We start from the raw sequence: 25,155 nt of genomic DNA, 5'->3' as shown, positions 1-25,155 counted from the left end.
GGAGAGCCCAGTGATGGGTATTAAGGAGGGCACATATTGCATGGAGCACTGGGTGTCATGCACAAACAATGAATCATGGAACACTATATCAAAGACTAATGATGCACTGTATGGCGACTAACATAACACAATAAAAATAACAAAAACTTAAACACAATGTATTGTCTGATAGCCATTTGTATGTCTTCATTGGAGAAGTGTCTGTTCATATCTTCTGCCCATTTTTTTATATGATTGTCTGTTTTGTGTGTGTTGAGTTTGAGGAGTTCTTTATAGATCCTGGATATCAACCTTTTGTCTGTACTGTCATTTGCAAATATCTTCTCCCATTCCGTGGGTTGCCTCTTTGTTTTCTTGACTGTTTCCTTTGCTGTGCAGAAGCTTTTGATTTTGATGAAGTCCCAAAAGTTCATTTTTGCTTTTGTTTCCTTTGTCTTTGGAGACATATCTTGAAAGAAGTTGCTGTGGCTGATTTCGAAGAGGTTACTGCCTATATTCTCCTCTAGGATTCTGATGGATTCCTGTCTCACGCTGAGGTCTTTTATCCATTTTGAGTTTATCTTTGTGTATGGTGTAAGAGAATGGTCTGCCTTTGGTTTTCATTCTTCTACATATAGCTGTCCAGTTTTCCCAGCACCATTTATTGGAGAGACTGTCTTTTTTCCACTGTATATTTTTTCCTGTTTTGTTGAAGATTATTTGACCATAGAGTTGAGGGTCCATATCTGGGCTCTCTACTCTGTTCCACCGGTCTATGTGTCTGTTTTTATGCCAGTACCATGCTGTCTTGGTGATCACAGCTTTGTAGTAAAGCTTGAAATCAGGTAACATGATGCCGCTAGTTTTATTTTTGTTTTTCAACATTTCCTTAGCTATTCAGGGTCTCTTCTGATGAAAAACTGTTCATCATCACTACCGTCAGGAAGATTCAAATTAAAACCACATTGAGATACCACCTTACACCACTTAGAATGGCCAAACTTAGCAAGACAGGAAACATGTGTTGGAGGGGATGTGGAGAAAAGGGAACCCTCTTACACTGTTGGTGGGAATGCAAGTTGGTGCAGCCACTTTGGAGAACAGTGTGGAGATTCCTCAAGAAATTAAAAACAGAGCTTCCCTATGACCCTGCAATTACACTACTGGGTATTTACCCCCAAAGATACAGATTTAGTGAAAAGAAGGGCCATCTGTACCCCAATGTTCATAGCAGCAATGGTCACAGTTGCCAAACGTTGGAAGGAACCAAGATGCCCTTCAATGGACGAATGGATAAGGAAGATGTGGTCCATATACACTATGGAGTATGATGCCTCCATCAGAAAGGATGAATACCCAACTTTTGTATCAACATGGACGGGACTAGAAGAGATTATGCTGAGTGAAGTAAGTCAAGCAGAGAGAATCAATTATCATATGGTTTCACTTATTTGTGGAGCATAACAACACGGAGGACATGGGGAGATGGAGAGGAGAAGGGAGTTGAGGGAAATTGGAAGGGGAGGTGAACCATGAGAGACTATGGACTCTGAAAAACAATCTGAGGGTTTTGAAGGGGCAGGGGGTGGGAGGTTGGGGGAACCAGGTGGTGGGTATTGGAGAGGGCACGGATTGCATGCAGCACTGCAAAAACAATGAATACTGTTATGCTGAAAATAAATTTAAAAAATTAAAAATAAATAAATTAATTTAAAAAAACCACAATGTATTAATACGAAAAGTTGTAAATAAAAGGAATGAATTAAACAAACAAAGGAACCAACAATGACCAGAAAATATGAAAACAATGACACTAAATACATACCTATTAATAATTAGTTTAAATGTAAATGGACTAAGTGCTCCAATCAGAAGACACAGGGTGACAACATGCATAGAAAACAAAGTTGATCTATAGGCTGCCTATAAGAGACTCACTTCAGATCTAGACAAATACAGACTGAAGTGAGGTCTGAACAAATATATACCATGCAAATGGAAGCAAAAAACAAAACAAAACTTAAGTGGTAGTATTTACATACCAGACAAAATAAACTTTAAAACAAAGAATGTAGCATGAGACAAAGAAGGTCACTGCATAATGATAAAGGGATCAATCCAACAAGATGATGTAACAATTGTAAATCTATACACCCAACAAAGGGGCACAAAATATATAAAGCCAATATAAGCAGACATAAAGGGAGAAAATGACAGTAATACAGTAATGGGGGGGGGGAGACTCTCACAACCCACTTACATCAATGGATATATCATCCAATCAGAAAACCAACAGTGCCTTTAAATGACATATAGATCAGATGGTCCTAGCAAATATATATAGAATATTGAATCCAAAAACAGAATATGCATTCTTTCCAAGTGTACATGTTAGGCAGCAAAACAAGACTCAATAAACTTTACATTACAATCATATAAGCGTGTCATTCAACTGACTACAAAGCTATAAAGCTAGAAATCAATTACAAGAAAAAAAATTGGGGAGCCTGGGTGGCTCAGTGGGTTAAAGCCTCTGCCTTTGGCTTGGATCATGCTCCCGGGGTCCTGTGATCGAGCCCTGTGTCGGGCTCTCTGCTCAGTGGGAAGCCTACTTCCTCCTCTCTCTCTGCCTGCTTCTCTGCCTACTTGTGATCTCTGTCTGTCAAATAAATCAATAAAATCTTAAAACAAAAAAAAGCTCCTAAAAACAAAGGTCCAAAATCAGATAGCTTCACAAGTGAATTATACCAAACATTTAAAGAAGAGCTAATGCATGTTCTTCTCAAACTATCCAAAAAAGAGAAGTGGAAGTGAAAGTCCAAATTCATTTTACAACGCCAGTATTACCCTCCTACCAAAACCAGACAAAAACACAACAAAAAATATATAGACCAATATCTCTGAGAACATAGACCCAAAAAAACCTGAACAAAATATTAGCAAACTAAATTCAACAATATATTTAAAAATTATTCACCACAATCAAGTAGGATTTAGTCCAGGAATTCAAGTATGGTTTAAAACTTGCAAATCAATCAATGTGATACATGAAGTTAACAAGAGGAAGGATTAAAAAACCTTGATATGATCATCTTAATAGATGCAAAAAAAGCATTTGACAAAATAAAATATCCATTCATAATAAAAGCTCTCAACAAAGTGGGTTTGGAACGAACAAACCTCAGTATAATAAAGAACATATATGAAAACCTTTCAGTTAACATTATACTCAATGGTGAAAAATGGAACAGTTTTCCTCTAAAATTAGGAATTAGGTATACTTTTACTACTTACTCTTACCACCAACCTACTATAGGAAGTCCTCCTTCAATAATCAGACAAGAAATAAGGGCATCCAAATTGATAAGAAGTACACGTATCACTAGTTGCAGTTGCAGGATAATATGTATTAAAAAACCCTAAAGATTCCACCAAAAATTATTAGAGGTGCTAAATAACTTTAGTAAAGTTGTAGGAAACAAAACTAATATAAAGAAATGTGTTGCATCTCTATACACTAAAAACAAAGCAGCAGAACGGGAAATTAAGAAAATAATTCCACTTAAATTTCCACCCAAAAGAATAAAACACCCAGCAATAAACTTTGAAAGATCTATATTCTGAAAACTATAAAGCACTGACAAAATAAATTGAAGGTGAAAGACTAATTGAAAAGTAAAACACAGTGAATACAGTCCCTAATATTGTGATCACATTACTTGGTGAAAGATGATGGCTACATCTATTGAGGTGAGCACTGGGTAATGTCTAGGATGTTGAATGAATATATTGCTCACCCAAAACTAATAAAATACTATGTTAATTATACTTCCAAGAAAATTATAAACAAAAGAAAAAGAGAAAACTCAAAGTGAGAAATGAAACAGAAGTTACATCCTAGCACAAAAATAGAAATGATTCTGAGAATACTATTTAAAAAATTACATGCCAGCACACAAGGTAACTAACAGATAAATTTCTAGAATATATAATCTTCCAAGGCTGCATCAGGAAAAAAAAAATAAATGCACAGACTGAATACTAATACCAGAAATGAATCAGTAATTAAAAAAAAAATCCCAAGAAACAAGTCTAGGACCAGACGGCTTCATAAGTAAATTCTACCAAACATCTAAAGAAGAGCTGAGAGAGGGGGGAAAATCACAGAGTAAGAGAATCCTGAACTCACCTCATCCCACAGACACACCAAGGCAACAACATGTATTACAGCTCCCTCTGAAAATGATCTGAAGGCTGTCAGAACAGATCTTCTACAGATAATTGTAGAGAGGACACATAAAGGGTAGGAGGGGCAGATCCCTGGACAGGTAGCAAACTCCCAGATTGACTAATCATAAATGGAAGAGACATCATGAGCACAGAGGAACAGGGGTATCAGACGCCATACTGGGCAGCCCTGGCCCTGGGGACCTGCAGTAGAAAGACAAGTCCTCATGTTTGGCTTTGAAAATCAGGAGGGTTTAACTCTGGAAGAGCTGAAGGGCTAATGAAAAGCAAGTCTCTTCCCTTGAAGAACCAGCCAGCTAAATAACTGCATGAGACACAGCTCAGAAGTAGCAGTTTGAAAAGTGCCTGGGGTATACATAAAGGAGATTTATTGACTAATTTATCACATGGGCCACAGGGGCAGGGAACTATAAATTCCTCCAGGAACAAAAGTACTGGTGTCATTTTTCTATCCACCCCCTGCCAACAGATTAAATAGCCAGACACTTGTTGAAGCCAATTGTAATGATCTCCATTTACCTTGCTTGTACCACATGCCCTTGCCTCTGTATTCCCCTGTGATGTGCCCTATAGGAACCCCTTAAGAGTAGACTCCCATCCTACTAAACCTATCAGGCAACCCTGGACAGAACTGGTGCCACTCCAAAGTGACTCCTGCCTGGGGAGAAGAAAAGATCACCCAGCACACCAGTGTTCCTACAGTTCCTGCAGACAGGTTTCTCAGCTGTCTATGCAGGAAGCAAAGCCTGCTCTTCAGTGTGCCTACTGCTGTGCAGTAGTTAATTACAACCAGCCAGGCTGAGGGCCAACCTCACCCATAAGCTTGTCGTAGCAGCTGCCTCTCAGGTGTCTAGTTGTCTAGTAGTGCCTCTCAGGTGCATGGAGAGCTCCTGCTCAGCAGTGTTCTCCAGAAGAAGACACAGGTCCTTGCAGTCAGCTGGATGAAGGCCAGTCTTATCACAGCAACTATAGCTTAACCACAACAGGAAGGTGCATGCAGCCTACACAGGGGACAGCCCTAGAGCAACTGGTTATGGTGACCAGGAGTGTTGTGCTACAGGTCACCACAGGACCCTTTAAATAAGGCCACAACTCCAAGACAAGGAGGTGTTGCTGATTTACTTGTGCACATGTGCACAAACAGACACTTAGACAAAATGAGGACATAGCAAAATATGTTCCAAATAAAAAAATAAGACCAAATCACAGGAAAAGTTAAACAAAATGGGGTAAGTAATATGCTTGACAAAGAGTTCAAAGTAATGGTCATAAAAATACTCACTGGGCTTGAAAGTGTGTATGAACTCAGTGAGAACTTCAACAAAGAGAGAGAAAATATAAAAAAGAACCACTCAGAGCTGAAGAATACAATAACTGCAATGAAAAATAGAGTAGAGGGAATCAACAGGAGATTAGTAGATGCAGAACAGATTGGCAGTCTGGAAGACAGGGTAATGGAAAGCAACCGAGCTGAACAGGGAAAAGAAAAAAATAATGAGAATAGACTAAAGTACCTCTAATCATCTTCAAGTATAATGGCATTCATATTATAGGAATCCCAAAAGGAAAAAAGGACAAAAAGGCAGAAAATTTACTTGAAAAAACAGTAAGTGAAAACTTCCCTCTCTAGAGAAGGTAACAGACATCCAAATTCAGGAATCATAGAGATCTCCATCAAGATAAACTCAAGCAGGTCCACAATAAGGTAATAATTAAATGGAAAAAAAAATAGACAAAAAGAAATCTTAAAAGCAGTAAGAGAAAAGAAAACACTTACATACAATTGAAACCCCATAAAGCTATTAGGTCATATTTCAGCAGAAACTTTGAAGACCAGAAAAAAGTGGCAGGATATATTTCAGGTCCTGAAAGAAAAAACCTACAACCAAGAATATTCTACCCGGCAAGATTATCATTAGGAATGGAAAGAGATAAATATTTTTACAGACAAAAGATAAAGGAGTTTATCACCACAAAATGGTCCTTATAACAAATGTTAAAAGACATTGTAAAGTGGAAAATATAAGGTGATAACTAGAACATTATGGAAAGAATAAATTTCATTTTTACAAAACCTACAGTAAATGTTACAGAATAATCACAGAGTCAGTGTGGTGGTTAAAATAAAAAGAAAAAAAATCAGTTAAACCTACTAAAGTCAATAAAGGGATACCAAAAATAAGAAAATGTAAAATATGATACTATATATACCAAATGCAAGAGTCATTTATTCTTTAGAATGTGTTGGAATTTAAGTGACCATCAACCATTAACATAGATTGCTATACACAAGTTGTATATGAATCAATGGTAACCATAAATCTAAAACAGATACATAAAAATGAAAGAAATTCAAGCATAATAATAAAAAAATCAAACCATAAGGAAAAGACAAAGAAAAGGATGGAACATAATAATTACAAAAACACCAGAAAAATAAAATCAATAAGTACATACCTATCAATAATTAAATGTGAATGGACTAAATGCTACAGTCAAAAGAAAAAAGGCCATAGGGACTAAATGAATTTAAAACCCAATTATAAATATCACTTTACACCAGTTAAAATGGCCAAAATTAACAAGACAGTAAACAACAAATGTTGGAGAGGTTGTGGAGAAAGGTGAACCCTCTTACACTGTTGGTGGGAATGCAAGTTGGTGCAGCCACTTTGGAAAACAGTGTGGAGATTCTTCAAGAAATTAAAAATAGAGCTTCCCTATGACTCTGCAATTGCACTATTGGGTATTTACCCCAAAGATACAGATGCAGTGAAAAGAAGGGCCATCTGTACTCCAATGTTCATAGCAACAATGATCACTGTTGCCAAACTGTGGAAAGAACCAAGATGCCCTTCAATGGACAAATGGATAAAGAAGATATGGTCCATATACACTACGGAGTATTCACCCTTTCTGATGGTTTCTTGAAGTTGGCCTGTATCAGTATAAATTTCCCTCTTAGAACTACTTTTGCTGTGTTTCCCATTTTGAGCCATGTGTTTCCATTTTCAAAAACAAAAATGAACTTTTGGGATTTCATCAAGATAAAAAGCTTCTGCACAGAAAAAAAATGAGTCAACAAAACAAAGGGGCAACCCATGGAATGGGAAAAAATATTTGCAAATGACACTACAGATAAAAGGCTGATATCCACCTTCTATAAAGAACTTCTCAAACTCAACACACACAAAACAGATAATCAAGTAAAAAAATGAGCAGAGACACGAACAGACATTTCTCCAAAGAAGACATACAAATGGCTGACACATGAAAAAGTATTCATCATCACTAGCTATCAGGGAGATTCAAATCAAAACCACATTGAGATACCACCTTACACCAGTTACAATGGCCAAAATTAATAAGACAGTAAACAACAAGCGTTGGAGAGGATGTGAAGAAAGGGGAAACCTCTCATACTGTTGGTGGGAATGCAAGTTGGTGGAGACACTTTGGAAAACAGTGTGGCGGTTCCCCCCAAAATTAAAAATAGAGCTACCCTATGGCCCTACAATTGCACTACTGGGTATTTAAATACTTCAAAGATACAGATGTAGTAAAAAGAAGGGCCATATGTACCCCAATGTTCATAGCAGCAATTTCCACAAACAGCCAAGCCATGGAAAGAGCCGAGATGTCCTTCAACAGTTGAATGGATAAGGAAGATGTGGTCCATCTACACAATGGAATACTACTCAGCCATCAGAAAGGATGAATACCCAACTTTTGCATCAACATGGATGGGACTAGAGGAGATTATGCTGAGTGAAGTAGGTCAAAGAGAGAAAGTCAAATATCATATGGTTTCAATTACTTGGGGGAATATAAGGAATAGCATGGAGGACATCAGGAGAAGGAAGGGAAAAAAGAAAGGGGGGGCATCGGAGGGGGAGATGAACCATGAGAGACTGTGGACTCTGAGAAACAAACTGAGGGTTTTAGAGGGAAGGGGGTGGGGGATGGGTTCACCTGATGATGATGGGTATTAAGGCGGGCACATATTGCATGGAGCACAGGGTGTTATACGTAAACAATGAATCTTGGAACACTACATAAAAAACTAATGATGTACTGTATGATGACTAACATAAAAAAGTGTTTATAATAAAATATGAAAGCAACCACAGATTCTTAACTATAGAGAGCAGACAGATGGTTAATGGAGCGGAGGTGAGTGAGGAAATGGGTTAAATAGGTGACCGGTATTAAGGAGGGTTTGTGATAAGCACTTGGTGTTGTATATAAGTGATGAATCACTAAGTTCTACACCAGAAACCAATATTGTGCTCCATGTTAACTGGAATTTATTTATTTATTTATTTTTTAAGATTTTATTTATTTGACGGACAAAGATCACAAGTAGGCAGAGAGGCAGGCAGAGAGAGAGGAGGAAGCAGGCTCCCTGATGAGCAGAGAGCCTGATGTGGGCTCGATCCCAGGACCCTGGGATCATGACCTGAGCCGAAGGCAGAGGCTTTAACCCATTGAGCCACCCAGGCGCCCCGTTAACTGGAATTTAAATAAAAATTTGAAGAAAAAGAAAGCTGTGACATATTGTATATACAATGAAAAATTACTCAGCCATAAAAATAGAATGAAATCTCACCATTTGAGACAACAGGAATAGACCTAAAGAGTATTATGTTAAGTGAAATAAGTCAGAGAAAGACAAATACCATATAATTTTATGTATATAACAAATCCCAAAACAAAATAAAACAAAGAAATGAACAAACAAAAGAAGCAGAAACAGACCCCAAATAGAGAAAACTGCTGGTTCCCAGAGCAAGGGTCGTGAGAGGATAGGCTAAATATGTGAAAGGGATTAAGATGTCTGAACTTCCAGTTATTAAAAAAAGAAAAAAAAAAAAGTCAGAGGGGTGCCTGGGTGGCTCAGTTGGTTAAGCATCTCTTGATTTCAGCTCAGGCTGTGATCTCAGGACTGTGAGATACAGCTCCACATTGGGCTCCTTGCTCAGTAGCAGTCTGCTTAAGATTCTTTCCCTCTCCTTCTGCCTCTCCTACCCTGTGCTCCTGCTCTCCTGTGCACTCCTGCTCTCAAAAAAAAAAAATCACAATGATGAAAAGTACAGCATAGGGAATATAGTCAATAAGAATATAGTAACTTTGTACAGTGAGTGATGGTAACTACACTTATAATAGTGAGCATTATAGTGCTATTACATATAGTGAGCATTTTGTAATGTATATAATTATGTTCACTATGTTATATACCAGAAACTAATGTATTTCATCTATACTTTAAGAATATAATAAAATTAAAACAAAAAAGTATGGGCAAGTGTGCACATCTTTCTCATCTGTCCTCTAGACAATGGGAATTTGAAAGTCTCCTTTAAAAATCAAATTAATATATACATATAGCTTTAAACAATATTTTAGAAGCTTTTTATTGGAGGTAAATAAAAGTAGATGAATTATTACTTTTTACATAAGTGATAAAAGGTAGGTTTATGCATACAAAGACAAAAATACTACTATTACTAGTAAAACAGATCAGTGAAATGCAGTTAAAAGTCATGCACAGAGTATAGTTTACAGCATTAAATTTATGTTTCTAAACAAGATCTAAAAATATATGAGCTAAGCATATATCTCAACAAGTTAGAATAAGAAAAATTGAACTTCACCAAAGATTAGAAAGAAGGAAATAGAGAATAAAACAAAACGATCAAGAAAGATGATCAATAAAGCTAAGTGTTGGTTCTTGGAAAGGACTAAGGTTAATAAAATCCAAATCTAAGGTTTATTATTAATAAAATCTAAGGTTAATAAAATCCAAAATAGACAATTAAAATATTTAAACATCTAAAATAATTATAAGTATGATGAATTAGGTGAAATTGACACATTCCTCAAAAATTTCAGTGGTGATGGACATTAACTGCCACAAGAAATAGAAAAATCAGAATAATTTAAAATAAATTGGATTTGCAAAGAATGATCTTCCCATGGATAAAACTTTAGACTCAGCAGTCTCACTCATGAGTTCTTCCAACTATTTAAAATAGCATTAATGCTAAATTGGACAACTCTTTCAGAGAATTGGAAATTTAAAAAGAAAATCCCCAGTGCCTAAAGAATCTTGATGCCAAAATGTGATAAACATAGAAAACAACGGTTGAATCTCAAAATTCCTAAACAAAATATTATCAAAGTGAATTGGACAATGTGAAAAGGATAATAAATTTTGCTTTTATTAGTTTGAGAATACCAGCTTGGTCTAGTATTTGGAAATTAACCAATGTGATTAACATGCTTACAGAATAAAGTAGGAAAACTGTAGCAATCATTTTAACAGATGCATAAAATGTGATTTAAAACATTCAGTATCTACTCATGATTTTAAAAAGCTTTGGCTTACTACCAACAATCATATAAATGAAATAAATCACATAAATGAAATAAAATAAATGAAATAAATCACATAAATGAAATAAATTCCTAGAAATATGCAACCTACCAAGACTAAATCATGAAGAAATAGAAAATCTAAACAGATTATTACTAAGGAGATTGACCTGGTAGTCAAATACCTCTCAACAAATAATAGTCCAGGAACAGATTGTTTTAGTAGTGAATTCTACCAAATATTTAAAGAAGAATTAATATTAACTGTTTTAAAACTTTCCCAAAAAATTGAGGAGGAGGAAACATTTCTAAACTTATTTTATGAAGTCAGCATTATCGTGATACCAAAACCAGACAAAAAAAACAAAAACAAAAACAAAAAAACACTAAGAAAATTGCAGACCAATACCCCTGAGGAAACACAGATGCAAAAATCCTCAATAAAATATTAGCAAACCAAATTAAACAAAACATTAGAAAAATCATTCACCATAATTGTTTTATTACAGTGATGTAAGGATGGCTCAATATCCACAAATTAATGTGATACATCCCAATAAGAAGAAGAATAAAATCTATTTGATCTTCTCAGTAGGAACATAAAAAGCATGAGAAAAAATATAACATCCATTCCTGATAAAAACTCTGAACAAGGTGGCTTTATAGGGAACATGCATCAACATGGTAAGGGTTTTATGTGGGAAAACCCACAGCTAACATCCTGCTTACTGGTGAAAAAAACAAAAGCTTTTCCTCTGAGATTAGGAACACAAGGATGTCCACTTTCACCACTTTTTTTTTCATCATAGTACAGGAAGGCCTAGCTGCAACAATGAGCTAAGAAATAAATGACACACAAATTGGTAAAACTGTCCATTCGCAGATGACATGATAACTATATGGACCCAAATACACCACCCAAGAAAACCCTGTTAGAACTAAAAAATTTAGTAGAGTTGCAGGATACAAAATCTATATACAAAAATTTGCATTTCTATTCAGTAATAGTGAATGATCAGAGAACAATTAAGAAAACACTCCCATTTACAATCACATCAAAGAGAATAAAATACTAGTATTAAATTTAACCAAGGTGAAAAAAAAAATATACTGACTACTAAAAGCCATTAGTGAAACTGAAGATGACACAAGTAAATAGAAAGATACTCTATGCTCATCAATTAAAATAATATTGTGAAAATGTGCATATTACTGAAACCAACACACAGACTCAGTGCAATCTCTATCAGTGCTCCAGTGGCATTTTTCACAGAAATAGAACAGTCATACAATTTGTATGGAGCAAAAAACAAACAAAAAAACCCAAATAGACAAAGCAACCTTAAGAACAAAGTTAGTGGCAGCACACTTCCAGATTTCAAACTATGCTACAAAACTATATTTATCAAAAGAAAATGGTATTGACATAAAGATAGATACATAGGTTATTGAGACAGAATAGAGAGCCCTTAAAATAAACTAACTCATATAGAGTCAATGAACTTATGACAGAAGGTCAAGAATACACAATGGGGAAGTGATAGTCTCTTCAATAAATGGTGCTGGGAAAACTTGACAGCCACATGGAAAAGATTGGCTGTTATACATTATACACAAAAATTAACTCAAAATCTATTAAAGACTGAATATAAGGACTGAAACCAAAATACTCATAAAAAGAGTTTTAGGGGGTAAGCTTCTTTACATCAGCATTGGTAATGATTACTTGATTTGACACCAAAAAAGCAAGACAAAAAAAACCCCAAAAATAAACAAATCAGGGTTACACCAAATTAAAAAATTTTCTGCACAATACAAGAAACTGTCAACAACGTGAAAGGGCACTGTACAAAATAGAAGAAAATGTTTGCAAACCACATGTCTGATAAAGGGTTAATATCCAAAGGGAAAAAACAAAACACAAGCAACTCAATAGCAAAAACATAAACAATCTGAATAAAAGTGGGCAGAGAAACCAAATAAGCATTTTCCCAAAGAAGACATACAAATGGCCAATGAGCACATTAAAATGTGTTTGCTTTACTAATCATCAGGGAAATGTGCATCAAATCCCCAGTGAGATAGCATTTCATACATGTTAGAATGACTATCATCAAAAAGGAAAGAACTAGTGTTGGCAGAAATGTGGCAAAGGAAACACTGTGCCTTATTGGCAGGAATTTAATTTGGTGCAGCCATTATGGAAATCGATGTGAGGGTTCCTCAAAGAAATAGAACTACGTAATGTAGCAATTCTACTTCCGAGTATTTATCAACAACAACAACAACAAAACCCCCACTAACTCTGAAAGATAAATGCACTTGCATATCGAATACAGCATTATTTACAATAGTCAAGACAAGAAAGCAACCTAAGAAAATGTGGCACATACATATATATACTCATACACACAGATATATCTATACACGCATACATATAAAATATTATTCAGCCATGAAAAAGGAGGAAGTCTCTATTTGTAAGAACATGAATGAATCTTGAGGGGATTATTCTTACTGAAATAATTCAAATAAATACAAATACCATGTAACTTCAATAATATATGGAATCTTAAAAAAAACTCAGATATAAAGAACAAATTAGTGGTTGTCAGAGGTAGGGGTTGCGAGTGGGAATAATAGGTGGATTTCAAAAGGTAAAAACTTCCCATTATAAAAGTCACAGGATATATAATGTATATTCATCATGGTGAAGAGAACTTAAAATTTCATCATGAGAAAAATAATTTTAACTATGCAGAGTGATAAATAACTAGATTTATTGTGATTATTTCACACTATACACACATATTGAATAATATTGTATACATGAAAGCAATATTATATGTGAATTATATCTCAATAAAAATTTTCATTTAAAATAAATTTTTAAAATACTTAGGAACAAATTTAACCAAAGAGTTAAATATCTGTACACATGAAAACTCTGAACTTGGGCATCTGGGTGGTTCAGTCTGCTAAATGTCTGCCTTCTGCTCAGGTCATGATACTGGGGTCCTGGGATCGAGTCCCACATCAGGTTCCTTGCTCAGCAGGGAGCCTGCTTCTCCCTCTCCCACTGCCTGCTACTCTTCCTGCTTGTGTTCTCTCTCTCTGGCAAATAAATAAATAAAATCTTAAAAGTTAGGAGAAGACAGTTGGGGGAAATTGGAAGGGGAGGTGAACAATGAGAGACTATGGACTCTGAAAAACAATCTAAAGGGTTTGAAGAGGTGGGGGGGTGGGAGGTTGGGGGAACCAGGTCGTGGGTATTAGAGAGGGCACGGACTGCATGGAGCACTGGGTGTGGTACAAAAACAATGAATACTGTTATGCTGAAAATAAAAAAAAAACTGCAAAAAAAATCTTAAAAAAAAGAAAACTGTGAAATTAATGACGAAAAAATTGAAGACACAAATAAATGGTAAGATATTCTGTGCTCATGGATTGGGAGAATATTGTTAAAATGTCAACACAATCCAAAGTGATCCACAGATTCAATGCAATCCCTATCAAAATTCCAATAACTTTTTCACTGAAAAACAACAAGCAATCCTAAAATTTGTATGGATCCACAAAAGACCCAAAATATCAGCCAAAACAGTCTTGAGAAAGAAAAAAGTGGAAGCATCAAACTTCCTGATTTCGGACTATATTACAGAAGTATATTCATCAAAATATTATGATATTGACATAAAATCAGACCTATAGATAGCCCATAAAGAAGTCCATTCATATATGGCAAGTAAATTGATAACAAGGAAATGAAGAATGTCAATGAAAGAGGTTAGTCTCCTCAATAAATGGGGCTGGAAAAACTGGACAGCCACATGCTGAAGAATGAAATTAGACAACTGCCTATCACGATACAAAGAAGTCAACTCAAAATTAAAGACCTATAGATAAGACTTGGAATCTTAGAACTCCTTCTAGGACACTAAAATCAAAGACATCAAAAGAAAAACACACAGTTGGAACTACCTCAAACTAGAAAAGCTTTTGCACAGCAATGGAAATCATCTTCAAGCAGGAAAGGGCAATGTATTAAATGAAGGAAATATTTACAAATCATTCATCTGATAAGGGTTTAATATTCAAAATGTTTTATTTAAAAAAAATTCATTTAGGGATGCCTGGGTGGTTCAGTGGGGTTAAGCTACTGCCTTCAGCTGAGGTCATGATCCCAGGGTCCTGGGATCGAGTCCTGCATCGGGTTCCTTGCTCGGCAGGGAGCCTGCTTCTCTCTCTGCCTCTGCCTCCTTGTGTGCTTGCACTCTCGATCTCTCTCTCTGACAAATAAATAAAATCTTTAAAAAATTTTTAAAAAATCATTTATTTATTTGAGAGAGAAATAGAAAGCACAAGTCAGGGAAGGGCATAGGGAGAGGGAGAAGCAGACTCCCCAGTTAGCAGGGACTCTGATCCCAGGACCTTGAGATCATGACCTGAGCTGAAGGTAGACGCTTAACTGAATGAACCACCCAGGAACCCCTAATATTTAAAATATACAAAGAAAACATATACTCATAGCAAAAAAAAAAAAAAAAAATCCAAGTGAAAAGTGGGCAGAAGTATTAAATAGAGTTGTTTTCTAGGCCAACAGGTACTGGAACAATTATCTCACTTGTACTAATTCAACATTACTTATCAGCGATTTGCAAATCAAAATCACAATGAGATATCTGTTTATTTCTTAGAATGACTGTCATCAAAAAGATGGATAATGTTAATTTGGAAGTCAATCAACATGATGCATCACACCAATAAAAGGTAAAAATCATGACTATTTTAATAGACACAGAAAATGCATTTGACGAGTTACAATATCCATTCCTGATAAAAGTCCCCTACAAAGTAGGTTTTGAGGGAATATACCTCAACATAGTAAAGGCTAATATGAAAAACTCACAGCAAACATTATAGTTAAAGGGAATAAACTAAGAGCTTTTCCCCTAAGGTGAGGAACAAGACAAGGATGTCCATTCTCATCGCCTTTACTCAACATAATGCTTGAAGTCCTAGTCACAGCAATCAGACAACAAAAAGAAATAAAAGGAATCCAAATCTGTAAGGAAGAAGTAAAAATTTTATTATTGGCAGATGACATACTATATATACAAAACTCTAAAGAATCCACCAGAAAAACTACTAGAACTGATAAATGAATTCAGTAAAGTCCTGGGATAGAAAATCAATGTGCACAAATCTGTTGCATTGCTATACACTAATAATGAAGCAGTAAAGGAGAAATTTTAAAAAATCTCATTGACAATTGTACCCCAAATAATAAGATAACTAGGAATAAACCTAACCGAAGAGGTGAAAGACCTACATCCTGAAAGCTATAAAACACTTATGAAAGAAATTGAAGATGACACAAAGAAATGGAAAGCCATCCCATGCTCATGGATTGCAAGAAAAAATATTTTTAAAATGTTGGTACTACCCAAATCAATCTACAGATTTAATACAATGCCTATCTTTTTCACAAAGCTAGAACCCTAAATTTTATATGGACCCACAAAGACCCCGAATAGCCCAGACAACTCTGAAAATGAAAAGCAAAACTGAAAGTATCTGAATTCCAGACTTCAAGTTATATTACAAAGCTGTAGTGATCAAGATAGTATGGTACTGGGACAAAAACAAACACAGATCAATGGAACAGAATTGGACACCCAGAAATAAATGCACAATTATATGGTCAATTAATTTTTGACAAAATAGAAAAGAATATCTGGTGGGAAAAATGCAGTCTCTTCAACAAATGGTGTAGGGGGAACTGGACAGAAACATGCAAGAGAACAAAACTGGACAACTTTCTTACATCATTCACAAAAGTAAACTCAAAATGGATTAGAGACTTAACTGTGAGACCTGAAACCATAAGAATCCCAGAACAGAGCCCAGGCATTAATGTCTCTGACATTGGCTGTTGCAACATTTTTCTAAGTATGTTTCCTGAGTCAAGGGAAACAAAAGGACAAATAAACTATTGGAACTACATTAAAAAAAAAAAGTTTCTGCACAGTGAAGGAAACAATCAAGACTAAAAGGCAACCTACAGAATGGGAGAAGATATTTGCAAATGACATATCTGATAAAGGGTTATTATCCAAAATATATAAAGAAGTGATAAAACTCAACTCCCAAAACACAAATAACCCAATTAAAAGATGGACAGAAGATGGCATCCAGGTGGCCAACAGACACATGAAAAGATGTTCAACATCAATCATTAGGGAAATGCAAATCAAAGTTACAATGTAATATCACCTCATACCCGTCAGAATGGCTAAAACCAAAAACATAAGAAATAAGTTTTCCTGAGGATGTGGAGAAAAGGAATGCTTGTACACTGCTAGTGGGAATGCAAACTGGTCTAAACATCATGGAGCTTCCTCAAAAAGTTAAAAATAGAACTACCCTACAATTCAGCAATTGTACTACTGGGAATTTATACCCCCAATACAAAAACACTTATTTGAAGGGATATATACACCCCTATGTTAATGCACTATCTACAATAGCCAAAATATGGAAGCAGCCCAAATGTTGATCAATAGATGAACTTATAAAGAAGTGGTACGCATATAGAAGGGGGTACATATATTCAGTAAAGTACAAATATTCAGTCAAGAAATAATGAAATCTCACAATTTTCACCAGTATGCCTGGAGCTAGTGTGTGTACTGCTAAGCAAAATAAGTCAGAGAAACAAATACCATATGGCTTCACTCATAGGTGGAATTTAAGGAACAGCAACAAAATAAGCAAAGAAAAAAAAAGAGACAAACCAAGAAACAGACTCTGAACTATAGAGAACAAATTGATGGTCACCAGAGGGGAGAGGTTAGGGAATGGGTAAAATAGGTGATGGGGATTAAAGGCTATACTTATCATGGTGAGCACTGAGTAATGTATAGAATCGTTGAATCACTATATTGTACACCTGAAGCTAATATAACACTGTAAGTTAACTATACTGGAGTAAAAAAAAAGAAAAAGAAAAAGTTGTATAAGATACCACACAAGAAATTATATGCCAACAAATGGGATAACCTAAAGGAATCAATAAATTCCTAGAAATATACAATATTACAAACTGAATCAGTAAGAAATAAAAAATACAGACAGATTAATTTCTTCTAACGAAACTGAATAACCAAAAAGCTTTCAACAAACAAAACTCCAGGAGTTATAGATTTAGGTGTATTCTACCAAAACATTTAGACAGGAGTTAATACTTATTCTTCCCAAACTTAAAAAAAAAAAAAAAAAGTGGGGAGGGAGGGAGGAGTCAAGATGGCAGAGAAGTAGCAGCTGAGACAACATCAGGTAGCAGGGGATCAGCTCGATAGCTTATCAAACCATCGCAAACACCTACAAACCCAACAGGAGATCGAAGAGAAGAGGAGCAACGATTCTAGAAACAGAAAATTGACCACTTTCTGAAAGGTAAGACTGGCGGAGAAGTGAATCCAAAGCGACGGGAAGATAGACCGCGGGGGGAGGGGCCGGCTCCCGGCAAGCGGCGGAGCCATGGAGCACAAAATCGGGACTTTTAAAAGTCTGTTCCGCTGAGGGACATCGCTCCAGAGGCTAAACCGGGGTGAAGCCCACGCAGGGTCAGCGTGGCCTCAGGTCCCGCAGGGTCACAGAAGGATCGGGGTGTCTGAGTGTCGCAGAGCTCACAGGTATTAGAACGGGGAAGCCGGCTACAGAGACGGAGCCGAGGAGTGACTCTCAGCTCGGGGTTACCTTGAACCGTAATCTGTGGCACAGGCCACTGCTCTGTGAGTGGGGTCTCCATAAGATCCGGGGAGACCCACCTGGAAGAGCTCAGGGATCTGCAAGGTTCAGAGACTCCAGGCAGAGCTGTGTGCCAGAGACAGAGACACTTGGTGACAGGCTGGGTGAGCTTGGAGCGTGGCTGGAGGCCAGGGAGATGGGAGTAATTGAGTGCTTTTCTCTGAGGGCACACAGAGAAGTGGGGCCCTGAGCTTTTGGCTCCTCCAGGGCCAGAGAGTGGGAGGCCACCATTTTCATTCCTGTCCTCCTACGGAAAGCGCTCAGGGAACAAAAGCTCCTGAAAGCAAACCCGAGCGGATTACTCAGCCCGGCCCCTGGTAAGGGCGGTGCAATTCCACCTGGGGCAAAGACACTTGAGAATCACTACGACAGTCCCCTCCCCCAGAAGATCAACAAGAAATCCAGCCAAGACCAAGTTCACTTACCAAGGAGAACAGCAGAATTCCAGAGGAGAAGAAAGCAAAGCATGGAATTCATGGCTTTCTCCCCATGATCCTTTAGTCTTGCAAAGTTAATTTTTTTTAATCTTATTTTTTTCTTCTGCTAAATTTTTTTTAACTTTTACCCTTTCCCCTTTTAACATTTTTAAACTAGTTTATCTTAACAATACCTTTCATTAAAAAAAATAATAATCTTTTTTGAAACTTCATTATTATAGTCATATTTTATCTTTCATTGTATCTAACTTTATTTTTGGTATACACATAGGGTTTTTTCTTCTAAAAAATTTGGGGTGCAACTTCCTCTAATAGATCAAAATACACCCTAAATCTAGCACTGGGTTTGTTCTAGTCTTCAGCCTGAGCATTCTCTCCACTTTCTTTTATTCTCCCAACCAACTTATCAACTCCTTTTTTAGAAATTAAAAAAAAATTCTTTTTCATCTTTATAGTCATATTCTATCCCTTCATTGTGTTTATATGTTTTTCATTCTTTAAAATTGTGGGAGGTAGTTCCTTCTAAGAGACCAAAATACTCCCAAAATTAAGTGGGTTACCCTGTTCTAGTCACCAGTCTAATATATATATATATATATTTTTTTTTTTCTTTATTTGTTTTAATTTTTTTTTTTGAACTTCTTTTTACCCCCATTCTCCCCACAACAATTTGGGGTCTCTTCTGATTTGGTTAAAGCACATTTTCCTGGGGTCTTTGCCACCCTTTTAGTATTTTACTTGCTTCTTCATATATTCTTATCTGGACAAAATGACATGGCAGAAAAACTCACCACAAAAAAAAAAAAAAAAGAAAAGAAAAAAAAAAAAGAACAAGAGGCAGTACCAAAGGCTAGGGACCTAATCAATGCAGATATTGGTAATATGTCAGAGCTACAGTTCAGAATGATGATTCTCAAGGTTCTAGTTGGGCTCGAAACTGAGGGTTGCCAGCGGGAGGGGGTAGGGAGAGGGTGGCAGGGTTATGGACATTGGGGAGGGTATGTGCTATGGTGAGTGCTGTGAAGTGTGTAAACCAGGCAATTCATAGACCTGTACCCCTGGGCTAATAATACATTACATGTTAATAAAAAAATAAATAAAATACTGAAAGCAAAAAAGAACAGTCAACTGATAATTTTATAGCTGGTAAAGCAGCCTTTCAGAAATGAAGGAGAGATAAAGCCTTTTGTGAACAAACAAAAGCTGGGGTATTTATCACCTGTAGACCTGCCTTATCAAAATTTCTAAAGTGAGCTCTTTAAGTGGTAGTAAAAGGGTAATAATTAACATTATAAAAATGTAAAAAAAGGTTTTGTAAAACTCCTTGGTTGAAAAAATCAAAGTTAGATTCTAAAATATGGTAATGGTGTTGTATAATTAATTCACTTACAACTGTAGCTTAATAGTTGAAAAACAAATGTAGCAAAAACAACCATAATAATATCTGTTATTGAGTACACAATATAAAAAAATTGTAAGCCATAACATCATAATCTAAAATGTGAGGGGGAGAAGTATAAAATTTAAAAATGATTTTGTAGTTGTTATTAGTTTAAAATACAATGTTATACTTTAAAGATATTTTATATAAACTTGATGGTAATTGTGAGAACAGAAATTGGCCCCTCTGCAAATGAGTCCCACATTTTGTCCTACATATAACCTCATCTGCCTGTTCATCTGTACCCTTTGATTTATCCTTTAATAAACTGAAAAATGTATTTCCCTGAGTTTCTGTGAGCTCAAAATTCTAACCAGCTCTAGCTGGTTAATCAAACCATAGGAGGGATCATGGGAACCTCTAACTGATAGCCAACTTAGATAGCAGTTATGGGTAACCTGGGGGCTTATGCTGGCAACTGGCATCTCAAGTGGGCTTGGAGTATTTTCATGGGTCTCAGACCTTAACTTGTGGGATTTGACACTATCTCTAGTGTCAGAATTGATTTAAACTGTAGAATGTTCAGCTGATGTCACAGAGAATCTCTTGGTAGATGTTTGTAATTGGGTTTTAGAACCATTCCAGTAACCACAAAAGAAAAACATGTAGTGATTATATAAAACCTAACAAAGAAGCAAAGTCTACAAATATCAAAAGACATCAAAACACAAAGAGAGTTGGGTATGAAAGAACAATGAATCTATAAAATGGACAGAAAACAATTAAAAATGGCAATAGCGGGGCACCTAGGTGACTCAGTCAGTTAAAAGTTTGCTTTTGGCTCAGGTTATGATCCCAGGGTCTTGGGATTGAGCCCCCACATCAGGCTCCCTGCTCAGCAGGGAGTCTGCTTCTCACTCTCCCTCTGCCCCTCCCCCTAATTTATGCTCCCTAGCACTCACACTCTCTCAAATGAATAAATACAATCTTTTAAAAAATGGCAATAGTAAGTTTAAATCCATAATTACTTTAAATATAAATGGATTAAATTCTTCAAAGACACGGCTGAATGGATTTAAAAAATGAGTATGTTGTCTATAAAAATTCATTTTAGCTTTAAAGACTATATATATATATATATAGTCTATATGTATATGTATGGCATATATATATATATATATATATATATATATATACATATATACACATACACACACCATATATGCATACACACACATACCCAGAGAATAAAGGGTTAGAAAAAGAGATTTCAAGAAAATGGTAACAAAAAAGCAGGAGTAGTTACAATTATATCAGACAAAATATACTTGAAACTAAAAATGGTAAAAGAGACAAAGAAGGTCATAATAACACATAGGTCAGTTTATCAAGCATATAGAATGACTGTAAATATTTATGCATCCAGCTAAATATATAAAGTGAAACCAAGAGCTAAAAGGAGAAACAGATAGCAATATCATAATAACTGAGAATAGGGTATTAAAGTTCCCAACAATTAATAGGGAATCAATAAGGTAACAGCAGATATAATACTATAGATCAAATGAACCTAAGAGGCCTATACAGAACATTTTCTGACACCAACAAATACATTCTTTCCAAGTGCACGTGGAATATACTCTATGATAAGCCACACGTTATGCCACAAAACAAGGCTTAACACATTTTAAAAGATTAAATCATACCAAGTCCTTCTCTGACCACAGTGGTATGAAACTCAAAATCAGGAACAGGAAGAAAACTGGAAAATTCATATAGACATGGAAATTAAACAAGAATCTCCTGAACAGCCAAAAGATCAAAGAAGAACCTGAAGGGGTGTTAAAAAATTGTCTTGAGACAAACCAACATGGAAACAAAACATACCAAATATAATGGGATGCAGCAAAAGTAGTTCTAAGATGGAAGTTTATAGCAATAAACACCTACATTAAGAAACAAGAAAGATCTCAAATTAACAAAGTGACTCTATACCTCAAGGAATCAAAAAAAAAAAAAAAGATAAATTAAGCCTAAAGTTAGCAGAAGGAGAGAAATAATAAAGAGGAAACCAGCAATAGAGGAAAATAATAGAAAAGAATAACCAAACAGTCGATTCTTTGAAGACATACTGACAAAATTTTAGCTAAACTAAAAAAAAGACCAAAATCAAAAATTATAAATGAGAAAACACATATAACTGACACCACAGATATAAAAAGATTATATGAACAATTATATGTCAACAAATTGGACAATCTTAAAGTACAAAAATTCCTCAAAACATACAAGCTTCAAGACTGAATTAGAAACAGAAACTCTCAGCAAAATATTAATAGCAAGGAGACTGAATCTATAACCAAAAACTTCCCATGAAAGAAAAGTCCGGAACCACAAGCCTTCACTGTTGAATTTTATCAAATATTTAAATAATAAACATCAATCCCTCTCAAACTCTTCCCAAAAAATAAAAAATAAAAAAAAATAGGGAAAGCTTCAGAACTCATTTTACATGGCCAGCACTGGTTGATACCAAAGCCAAAAAAGAATACTAAAAGTAAAGAAAACTGTAGGTCAATATCTCTAATGAACATCAATGTAAATATGCTCAACAAATTGCTAGTTAACTGAATTCAGCAACACATTAAACAGATCATTCCTTTTATGGAATTATTGATTCCAAAATCAAATGAGGTTTACCCCTGGAATGTAAGGACCTAAATTAATCAACATGACACATTACATTAATAAAATGAAAGAAGAAAAGATCATGTGATTATCTCAATAAATGCCAAAATTAGATAAATTTAGCATCCACTTTTGGTAACAAGTCTTAACAAACTGAGTTTAAAAAGAACATTTCCCAACATAATGGAAGCCATATATATGGCAAACCCACAGCTAACATACTTAAAGGTTAAAAGTAGAAAGCTTTTCCTGTAAAAACAGCAACAAGAAAAATGAGGGGCACCTGGGTGGCTCAGTGGGTTAAAGCCTCTGCCTTCGACTCAGGTCATGATCCCAGGGTCCTGGAATTGAGCCCTGCATCAGGCTCTCTGCTCAGCAGGGAGCCTGCTTCCCTTCCCCTCTCTCTGCCTGCCTTTCTGCCTACTTGTGATCTCTGTCAAATAATTAAATAAAATCTTTAAGGAAAAAAAAAGAAAAGAAGACAAATGAGCTCACCCTCACCCTAGTCAGCATAGTACTGGAAGTCCCAGCCACAGCAATCTAGCAAGAAAAAGAAATAAAAGGCATTAGAGTTGGAAAGGAAGAATTAATACTCCTTACTTACAGATGACATAATTTTATATATAGAAAATCTTAAAAGTCTCCACCAAAAAAAAAAAAAAAAAAAAAAAAAGATCTAATTGACAAATTCAGTAGAGTTGCAGGACAAAAGTAAACAAAACTAAAAGACAAAATTATCTACAAATCAGTAGTGTTTTTATACACTAATAATGAATTATCTGAAAAACAAAGAAAAAAAAGAATCCTCTTTACAATAGCATTAAAATTAAAATATTTAAGAACAAATTTAACCAAGGAAGTAGAAAGATCTGGAAAGACACATCCCCATAACAGGTCTTGAAAATCAGTGGAGATTATCTTTGGGAGCTTTAAAAATCAGCTGGCTTAACTCTGGGAGTGCTGGAGGATAATAGGAAATTGAATTTCCACCCTTAGAGAACCAGCATTATAAATAACTTGGCCAGAGACACAGAACAGAAGCAGCAGTTTGAAAAACACCTGAAGTATCTGTGGAGAAGATTTATTCACTAATTTAAGAACATGTGCTGGAAGGCAGGAATCTTCAGGGAATTTCTCCTAGAACAAAAGTATTGATGGATTCCATTTTTCTTCTTTCACCCAGCCTAGTCCCCAGATAGCTGGATGCTTGAGGGTGGGGGCAATCAGCACTAACACTCTTCATCTACTTAGCTAGCACTGCCTGGCCTGCTCCAGTGTCCCACCATGAACTCATCTCATTCAATCTGCCTGACTTACAGCAAGGTGCATGGAACCCACATGGGGGACAGCCCTGAAATGCCTGATTCTGGTGACTATAGAGAGAGATTGTGCTATAGGCTACCAAAGAATCTCTTCTACAAAAGGCCACTTCTTTCAAGACTAGGAGATGTACCTGACCAATCTAATATACAGAAACAAAGGCAGAAACTTAAATAAAATGAGAGGAATATGTCCCAAATGAAAGAATAAGACAAAAATCACAATAAAAGAGCTAAAAGTGAAAGAAGGTAAACTATATGCCTGATAAAGAATTCAAAGTAATTGAACAAACTGAAGTTTACCAGAGGAGATGTGGGTGGGGATGGGCGAAATAAATGACAAAGATTAAAGTGTACACCTAACATGACAAAAAAACCTAACAAAACAAAACAAAAAACAAAAATGGTCAGCAAGGTACTCACTGGACTTGAGAAAAGAGTGGATAAGCTCTGTGAGAACTTCAACTGAGAGAAAATATAAAAAAGAGCCAGTAAAAGCTGAAAATAACTGAAATAAAAAAATACACACTAGAGGGAATCAATGACAGATTAGAAGATACAGAAAATGGATCAGCAATCTGGAAAACAGGGTAATGGAAAGCAATAAAGCTGAGTAGTAAAAGAAAAAAGAAAAAATGAGAATAGGATAAGGGAACTCCGTGACATCGTTAAGTGTAGTAACACTTGCATTATAGAGATCTTTGGAGGAAAAGAGAGAGAGAGAGAAGGGGGCAGAAGTCTTATTTGAAGAAACAATAGCTGAAAACTTCCAAATCTGGGGAAAGAAAAATTGAAGTCCAGGAATCACAGTGAGCCCCAAACAAGATATACCCGAGGAGGTCCATATCAAGATACATAATAATTAAGAAGGCAAAAAAAATGATAAAAAAGAAAATTTGAAAAGCAACAATAAAAA

The sequence above is a fragment of the Lontra canadensis genome, unplaced genomic scaffold (genome assembly GCF_010015895.1).
Source record: "Lontra canadensis isolate GAN:19392208 unplaced genomic scaffold, GSC_riverotter_1.0 scaffold21, whole genome shotgun sequence".
Taxonomy (NCBI): domain Eukaryota; kingdom Metazoa; phylum Chordata; class Mammalia; order Carnivora; family Mustelidae; genus Lontra; species Lontra canadensis.
This window is presented reverse-complemented; position numbering follows the sequence as displayed.